Here is an 8,824-nt window from a genome sequence, read left to right as displayed (position 1 = left end):
TGTGTCCCCAACTACTGAAACCCGCACACTCTAGAGCCCGTGCTCCTCAACAAGAGACGCCACCACAATGAGAAGCCTGCCCATCTTGACTAGAGAGCAGCCCCCGCTCACCGCAACTAACGAAAGCTCTAGTGCAGTGAAGACCTTCAGTTCAGCTCAGTCGCTCAGTCGTGTCCTACTCTTTGTGACCCCATGGACTGCAGCACACCAAGCTTCCCTGTCCATCACCAACTCCCAGAGCTTACTCAAACTCATGTCCGTCGCATCGGTGATGCCATCCAACCATCTCATCCTCTGTCGTCCCCTTCAATCTTTCCCAGCATCAGGGTCTTTTTCAGTGAGTCAGTTCTAGAGCAGATAAAAATAAATAATTTTGTAAAACAAAAAGAAAACTGTTGGAAGGATATAACCAAAGAAATAATTTAAGAAAATTTCCAGAACTGGTGGATGAGTTTCTAGAGAGACAAGGCCCAGCACATTAAACAAAATTAATTCTACAGCTATATTGGGCTTCCCAGGTGGTGCTTGTGGTGAAGTACCTTCCTGCCAATGCAGAAGACATAAGAAAAGTGGATTTGATCCCTGGGTCAGGAAGATTCCTTGAAGGAGGGGATAGCAACCCACTCCAGTATTCTTGCCTGGAGAATCCCAGGGACAGGGGAGCCCTGGCAGGCTACAGTCCATAAGGTTGCAAAGAGTTGGACATGACTGAAGCTACTTAGCGTGCATGCAGAGCTATATCATTTTGAATTCACCATTGTGAAAAAAGAGATCTTAACAACTTCTAGAGAGGCTAAAACAGGTTTGTTTGTTTGTATGTTTGTTTGTTTTTGGCTGCACCACTCAGCACATGGGGTTCTAGTTTCCCTAGAAACTAGAAAAAAATTGGAAATTTTTTTCCAATCTAAGATTCAATACCAAAGCAAACTATTAATTAGTTCATGAGGAGGATAAGTACACTTCCAGATGTACAAAGTCTCAAAGCATTTGCTTCTCAAGCACCTTTGCTCTGGAAACTTACAGGATGTGCTCCACCACAACTAGGAGATAAACAAAAAAGAATTCTTGATATGCGTGAAGCAGAAGATGGAACACAAGCGAAGAGGAAGAGAATTCCCGGAAAGACAGTGAAGGAGACTCCAAAGACCACAGCTGTGTTCAGCAGGCCTGGAAGGCAGCCCGTTCCCATAGGAGCTGGTGAGAGGCTTCAAGAGGAACGTTCATTCAGAAAATATGATGGATGACTTGATGTGTTTGCACAAATCAAAGAGAAATACATACTAGGAGATATTTGGAGGTTGAATTAATGGTAAGAACATAGAAACAATACACACAAGGGCAATTATTAGGTCGAGGGGAATGAGAGTTTATTTAGTGAGTAACGCTTGTGCACTCATAATATGTTATTGATGAATATCCATTTAAGCAAAATGAACTATACAGTACTAACTCTGTGCGATGACAGATGGTAACTAGACTTATCATGGTGATCATTTTGTAATGTATAAAAATATCGAATCACTATGTTTTATGCCTGAAACCAATATAATATATTGTATGTCAATTATAATTCAATAAATAGTTTTTTAAAATGAGCTATGTTGCACTGGAGTGGGAGGAGGGGTGTTGTTTCCTAAGCATTTGAATCTTTAGACTAAGTACATGAATAATTGATTAAAAATGATAACGTTGATTAAAAATATAAAAGTATGAAATTAATACCAAAATAAACAACTAAGTGAAATAAGATTGGGACTTCTAAACTGAAAATGAGGTACCAGTAGGGATCAGCAGTCTACTGATTTTTGTAAGAAGTCTCATAAAATTATATGACTTTGTTTTTCAGTTTCTCCACTGAAATTTTTTTTAATTATTTATTTTTGGCTGTGCCACCCAACATGTGGGATTCTGGAGCCTTCAACACTCCTGTCTCAGTAATCAATGAAACAAGTAGACCGGAAATCAGCAAAGATAAAAAGACCTGAACACGCTCAACAAATGTGACCTAATTGACATTTATAGAACATTCCACCAAACAACAGAAAAACAACATTCTTTCCAAGCGCACATGAAGGGTTCAGCAAGATCAATCATAGTCTGGGCCATAAAACAGCCTCAACAAATTTAAAATAACTGAAATCATAAAAAGTATGTTCTCTGACCACAACTGAATTAAATTAGAACAATATCTGGAAAATCTTTCAAATATTTGCAAGTTAAATAACACACTTCTAAATATTAACCCATGTGTCAAAGAGGAAGTCACAAGGGAAACGAGAAAATATTTTGAATTGAATAAAAATAGAAACACAATATATCAAAATGTGTGGGGTATAGCCAAAGTGGTGCCTAAATGGAAATTTAAATATTAAACTAGAAAATAAGAAAAGTTTCAAATTGTTAATCTATGTCCCTTCTTTAGAAACCAAAAAAAAAAAAAGAGCAAATTAAATCCAAAGTGAACTAAACAAGTAGGAAGTAAGGCAGATTAGAGAGGAAACCAATGAAATTGAGAACAGAAACACAAATGAGAAAAATCAGTGATACCCAAAAGCAATTTATTTGAAAAGATCATTAAAATCATATAAACCTATAAATAGACACATCAAGAAAAACTATTTTTAAAAATCGGTAGGAGCAGAAATCAAATCAGTGCTGGCTACTGGCTTCATGCTAGGGGAGGGGACTGACTACAAAGGACCAGGAGGAAATTTTGAGGAATCTGGAAATGTTCTCTATGTTGATTGTGGTAGTGTCTGTGATTGTACACATTTATCAAAATACATGGAACTGTGCACATAACCAGGGTGATTTTACTGTGTGTAAATTATATCTCAATGAACCTGAAGTAAAAGAAAATACAAGAGTGCATTTTAGTATTTCATGTAGAAGGAGAATTACATGAAATTTTTGTTTTTGATGCATGTGTGTTCTGGATTGCAGTAAGAAAATGCTTTTTATCCCATAAATTGGAGTTAAAAAAGAAAAAGCAAGTCATTGTCTGAGAACTTGCCAAGGTCCTCCCTGTCTTGGGACTTGACACGAGTTGGTCCCTCTGCCTGAAACACTGAGATGGTTCGTTCTCCAGCTTGAAGTCCCCTCAGGGAGACTTTTCCAGGCCACACCATCACAAAACCCGATGCCTCCCTCTCTCTGAAGCATAATTCTCTCATGCTGCTTATTTCCTTTATATCATTTACTACAATCTATACTTATTATTTCTACAGCAGTGCATTGGGTCTGCGGGCTCAGAGCTTGTAACCAGATAACAGCTTTATCCATTGCCACCACTGTTCCTGAGAGCCTGCCCTGTGAGCTACTTCCTTCTGTGCCTCTGAACAACTCAGGAAGGCCACAGAACATATCTACTCACTATCTCTATAAAAAAGCCCTCCATACTTCATTTTAAATTACATTTCATCTCTAGGCCAGCTATCTCTGGCTTTGAGATAGGCAATATGTGGACCCCTGGGCTGGACAGCTGGTGTTTGTCAAGTGGAGTAAAATTCAAGCTTTGTTCTCACCCAGGCACTCCGAGGACAAAGCTAGTGGCAGAAGCTGAGATCTGCTGAAGTAACAAGATTAGATGCCCACCCCTAAGGTCAAGGAAAACTTCCCTGTCTGCACACGCGCAGGAAGGCTTCTAGCAAGTCAAAAAGTGGGGGTCCCACTCCATAATAGGTGTGGACATGCACCCACATGTCTCTGTGGTAGAATCCATCTTAGCTGAAAATTGCACGCCCGTCTTGCAGAGGGTCCAAGGACCAGTCAGTTGTGAAAAAAGAAACAAGATAATTGGCCACATGGAAACAAAGACCACTGCTTCCCAGGTGGCTCAGTGGTAAAGAATTTGCCTGCCAATGAAAGAGAGGAAGGAGATGGGGGTTCGATCCCTGGGTGGGGAAGATCCCCTGGAGGAGGGCATGGCAACCCTCTCCAGTACTCTTGCCTGGAAAATGCCATGGACAGAGGAGCCTGGTGGGCTACAGTCTACAGGGTGGCCAAGAGTCAGATGTGACTGAGCAGCCGTGCAACGCATGCTCGCAGAAACCTGGAGGGACTGCCCTACATAAGAGATTCAAGTTACCTCTTTACTGCACTCCTCATTCAGGACAACTCCACTGCTCTCCGGGTGTGCATTTCTGCCTTGCTTCTGCCTTAAATAAACAAACTGTTCCTCTGTTTGCTCTCCCACATGTTATTATGCTGTCTCTCTAATAATAAACTTAGTCTCTAATAATAAACTTTGTACCTGTTTTCACAGTTTTTGTCGCCTTGAAACATTCTTACTTTCAAAAGGAGGCAGGGGTGGGGGGGGGGCGTCTAAGGAGGAAGCCAGGGTGACTTTGCTCCTATCCTCTAGCCCCTGGTGGTCCAGTGGCTAGGATTCCTGGTTTTCATCCAGGCTACCCAGGTTTAAGGGGCTTCCCAGCTGGCTCAGAGGTAAAGAATTTACCTGCCAATGCAGGAGACACAAGAGACACCAGTTTGATCCCTGGGTCAGGAAGATCCTCTGGAGGAGGAAATGGCAACCCACTGAAGAATTGATGCTTTTGAACTATGGTGTTGGAGAAGATTCTTGAGAGTTCCTTGGACTGTAAGGAGATCCAACCAGTCAATCCTAAAGGAAATCAACACTGAATATTCATTGGAAGGACTGATGTTGAAGCTGAAGCTCCAGTACTTCGGCCATCTGATGTGAAGAGCTGTCTCATTGACCTTGATGCTGGGAAAGACTGAAGGCAAACGCGGAAGGGGGTGGCAGAGGATGAGATGGTTGGATGGCATCATCAACTCAATGGACATGAATTTGAGCAAACTCTGAGAGATAGTGGAGGATGGAGGAGCCTAGTGTTCATGAGGTTGCAAAGTGTCAGACATGACTTAGCAACTGAACAACAGCAAGAACCACCCTGGGCAGGGAACTGAGATCTCTCTTCAGAACTGCTCCCTGCTCTCTCTCCCAGATAAGTTTGACTTGGAAAATTGTGCTGAGGAACAAAGACGGTGCAGCTGGCTTCTTTGTGTGTTTCTTTCCAGCCTCACTCAGCATCCCGCCGTACCCATCAAAGCCAGAAGCAGGGAGGCAAGGGGGAGGAAATGCTTTACTTAATAACCAGCACAGACCAGCAGTGGTTTTGGTTTCCTCTGGCTGTGGCAGATGTTCAGATTGACTTTTGCTCTGTGGGATGTTTGTGGGTTTGAATAGCCCCATGATTGCTAGCTACCTCTTACCTACAGTCTGTATCCCAAGCTTTGAATTTACGTAGGTGTTGAATTGGTTGCAATTCTCCTCACTTCCTATTTTCTGGGCCCTTTGCAACGTGCTCTTGGCAGCTACTCCATCAAAAGGTGGAGCTTTTTTACCACACTCCTGGAATCTGGATTGGCCTTATAACTGGCTTTGGTCAATAAAACAAGGTGGAAGCAATCTTGTGCCAGCTCTGAGCTGAGGCCTCAGAAAGCTCTGTACATTTCTGCTCTCTATCCCAAAACACACTCAGGCTAGTCTTCTGGATCACTTGCCCCGTGGCCCAGGCACCTCTTATCGCTGCAGCCACGCCCAGGCAACCTTCAGAAGCGGAGCTGTCCAGCTGCTGATCACAAACATAGGAGTGAGCTTTGCAGAGATTATAAGAATTTCATACAGGAGCCCAGCTCATACTGCTGACTCACAGAAGGGTGACCTAACTATATGGTTGTTTCAAGACACTAACTTTAGGGGTAGTTAGATACACAGTGTTAAATAAAACAAAGTGGACTGAGAAAATCTGAAGATCTAATTGGCATCATTCAATGATTCATGAAATGGATAGCACCCTATCTAACAAAGAGGAGTGTGCTCAGGGAATGCCCTGGTGGTCCAGGGGTTAAGGGGCTTCCCTGGTGGTGCTAACGCTAAAGAATCTGCCTGCCAAAGAAATGCAGGAAACACAAGAGACTCGAGTTCGATCCCCGGGTCAGGAAGATTCCCTGGAGTAAGACCCTGCACCTTCACTGCCATGGGCCCTGGTTTGACCGTGGGTCTGGAAATTAAGATCCCACAAGTCCCACAGCATGCCCACCTCCAAAAAACAAACAAAACAAAGAGAAGTGTGCTCTGAGGAGATGTACAAGATGGAAAGATTTTACAGGCAGAAGGAGGGTGAGACAAGGAAGTTAAAAGTGAATTTTCCAGGGAAGATCCCCTTGCCTTATGGGAAGGCAGGAGGTCTTAGCAAGCTAATTGCTTCACAAGGGTTGCTCAGGTAATTTCAGAGTAATTGGTTTAAAATTCCACTCCTGGGAGAAGCTGAAACTGCTATTAAGTTCTGTAACATCTCACGGAAAAACCTGAATGAAATTTTTGGCCATCCCAGTGCTAAATCTCAGTGGGACTTAGCATGCACTGTGCTGTGCTTATTCACTCAGTCATGTCCGACTGTTTGCGACCCCATGGACTGTAGCCCGCCAGGCTCCTCTGTCCATGGGATTCTCCAGGCAAGAATATTGGAGGGGGTCGCCATGCCCTCCTCCAGGGGATCTTCCCAACCCAGGGATCGACCCCAGGTCTCCCACATTGCAGGCAGATTCTTTACTGTCTGAGCCACCAGGGAAGCCTATGAATACTGGAGTGGGTAGCCTATCCCTTCTCCAGGGGATCTTCCCAACCCAGGAATTGAACCAGGGTCTCCTGCATTGCAGGCAGATTCTTTACCAGCTGAGCTACCAGGGAAATCCAGGACTTAGCATAAGTGACTCCACTTGGGGCCTGGGGTTTCTTTTTAAAAACAGCAATTAGCTAACTGATACAGTCTGTTGAGAAGTTATCTGTGCCAGATGGATTCTGGTTAAAAATTTGCATGGCATACTCTTATCCCTTTGCTTTAATTTTTTGTGTGTGTCTTTATGAGTCTTTCTTTTTAAATTTTATTTATTTATGGCTGTGCTGAGTGAGTCTTCATCGCTGCACTTGGGCTCTCTCTAATTGTGGCAAGTGGGGGCTGCTCCTTAGTTGCAGTGCATGGGCAATGCATGCAGTGCAATGCACTGCAATGGCCTCTCTTGTTGGGGAGCACGGGCTTCATTAGTTGTGACACGTGGGCTCAGCAGTTACAGCATGCAGGCTCCAGAGGATGGGCTCAGTACTTGTGGCACATGGGCTCAGTTCCTCCATGGCAAGTGGAATCTTCCAGGACCAGGGATCAAAGCAGTGTCCCCTGCTTTGGCGGACAAATCCCCTTGCAAGGTGGATTCTTAACCACTGGACCACTAGGAAAGCTCCTTATGATTCTTTTCTTTAAAAAGTCCAAATAACAGGACGAGAATTATTGTTTATTTTGATTTTCCAAGACAACTTTTCTTGGCATAGGCTCTTTGATTTCAACCTTGTGAAGTGGAGATTATTATCTACTTTATGAATAGTTAATTGAGTCCGTTAAACTTAAAAGATGTGTCCAAAGTTACTTAGCAAGACATAGAGCTAGAATATGAATGTAGGCAGTCTGACTCCAGAGCTGATGTTATTCAACATCATCTACTCTGTTCCTGTCACACTGAGAAGTATTTCCTGGTATGTGTGTAAACCAGTTTGAGAAGCATGGGCTTAAAAGAATGTTTATCTGTACACTGTTACCTCTAGCCTTTACTTTCCCAAAGTTATTTCTAAATAACAGGCAGCACTCCCCAAAACATAAACATCTCTTTCAAATCAATAAGAAAAATATTGACAACCAGTAGAAAAACAGGCAAAGGATATAGACTATTTATGGGAAAGGAAATTCAAATGGTTGTTCAACCATCTGATGGAAATTTAAAGAGTTCATTTCACTTCTAACTTAAAAAAAATCATTTATCTGTTTCATTTATTTTGGCTGCACTAGGTCTTTGTCGCTACACCCAGGCTTCCTCTGGTTGCAGCGAGTAGGGGCTACTCGTTGTTGTGGTACGCAGGTTTCCCACCGCAGTGGCTTCTCTTATTGCAGACTGTGGGTTCTAGGTGTGCACAAGCTTTGGCAGTTGTGGCACACAGTCTTAGTTGCCCCGAGGCACACGGGATCTTCCCGGACTAGGGATAGAAGCCACATCCATCCCCCTGCACTGGCAGATGGATTCTTAACCACCCTTGTAGAGACCTCAAGGGAAGTCTCTACTCCTAACTTTTCAAATGTAAATTAACAATGACACACTTTTTTGCCCATCAGATAGACACAGATGAAGAAGCTTGATAACAAGCTCAGTTGGCAGGAGCCAGGGAAGTAAAGTAGTACTGTTCACACTGTCCACACACTGCTGGTTTTTTTTCTCTTGTCCACTCCAGCCGGCAATGAAAGCAAACAGTCTTAACGACTGGACCACCAGGGAATTTCCTGTCCACACATTACTGATGGAAGGGTACAATGGTGCAACCTCTACAGATGGCAGTTTTAAAATATCTACTGAGATTAAATATCTACATATTCTTTGACCAAGCAGTTCTACTTCAAAGAACACACATCTACGTTGGACTTTTTGAGACTCAAAGGGAGCACTATTACAAGCAAGAACTACCCCAGATAGCTGCAGGTACAGTCACCCTGACCATGAATTACACACAAAGATCTTCACTGTAGCACCGGGTGGGTTGGTAAAATACTACAAATAACTCAATTATGTCTCAATAGATGAACTGTTAAATAAAAGGGCCGTTATCCCTACAATAGAATGTAACACAATGGTTAAAAATAAGACAACTCTGTAAATATTGATTTCAAGATATGAAGTGTAAAAAATGAAGGCAAAGAATGCTGAGCATGATATACTAGTATTTATGTATTTATATAGAAAATATGTAAATCCACACTTG

Source organism: Dama dama, chromosome 7 (genome assembly GCF_033118175.1).
Source record: "Dama dama isolate Ldn47 chromosome 7, ASM3311817v1, whole genome shotgun sequence".
In the NCBI taxonomy this organism is placed as follows: domain Eukaryota; kingdom Metazoa; phylum Chordata; class Mammalia; order Artiodactyla; family Cervidae; genus Dama; species Dama dama.
This window is presented reverse-complemented; position numbering follows the sequence as displayed.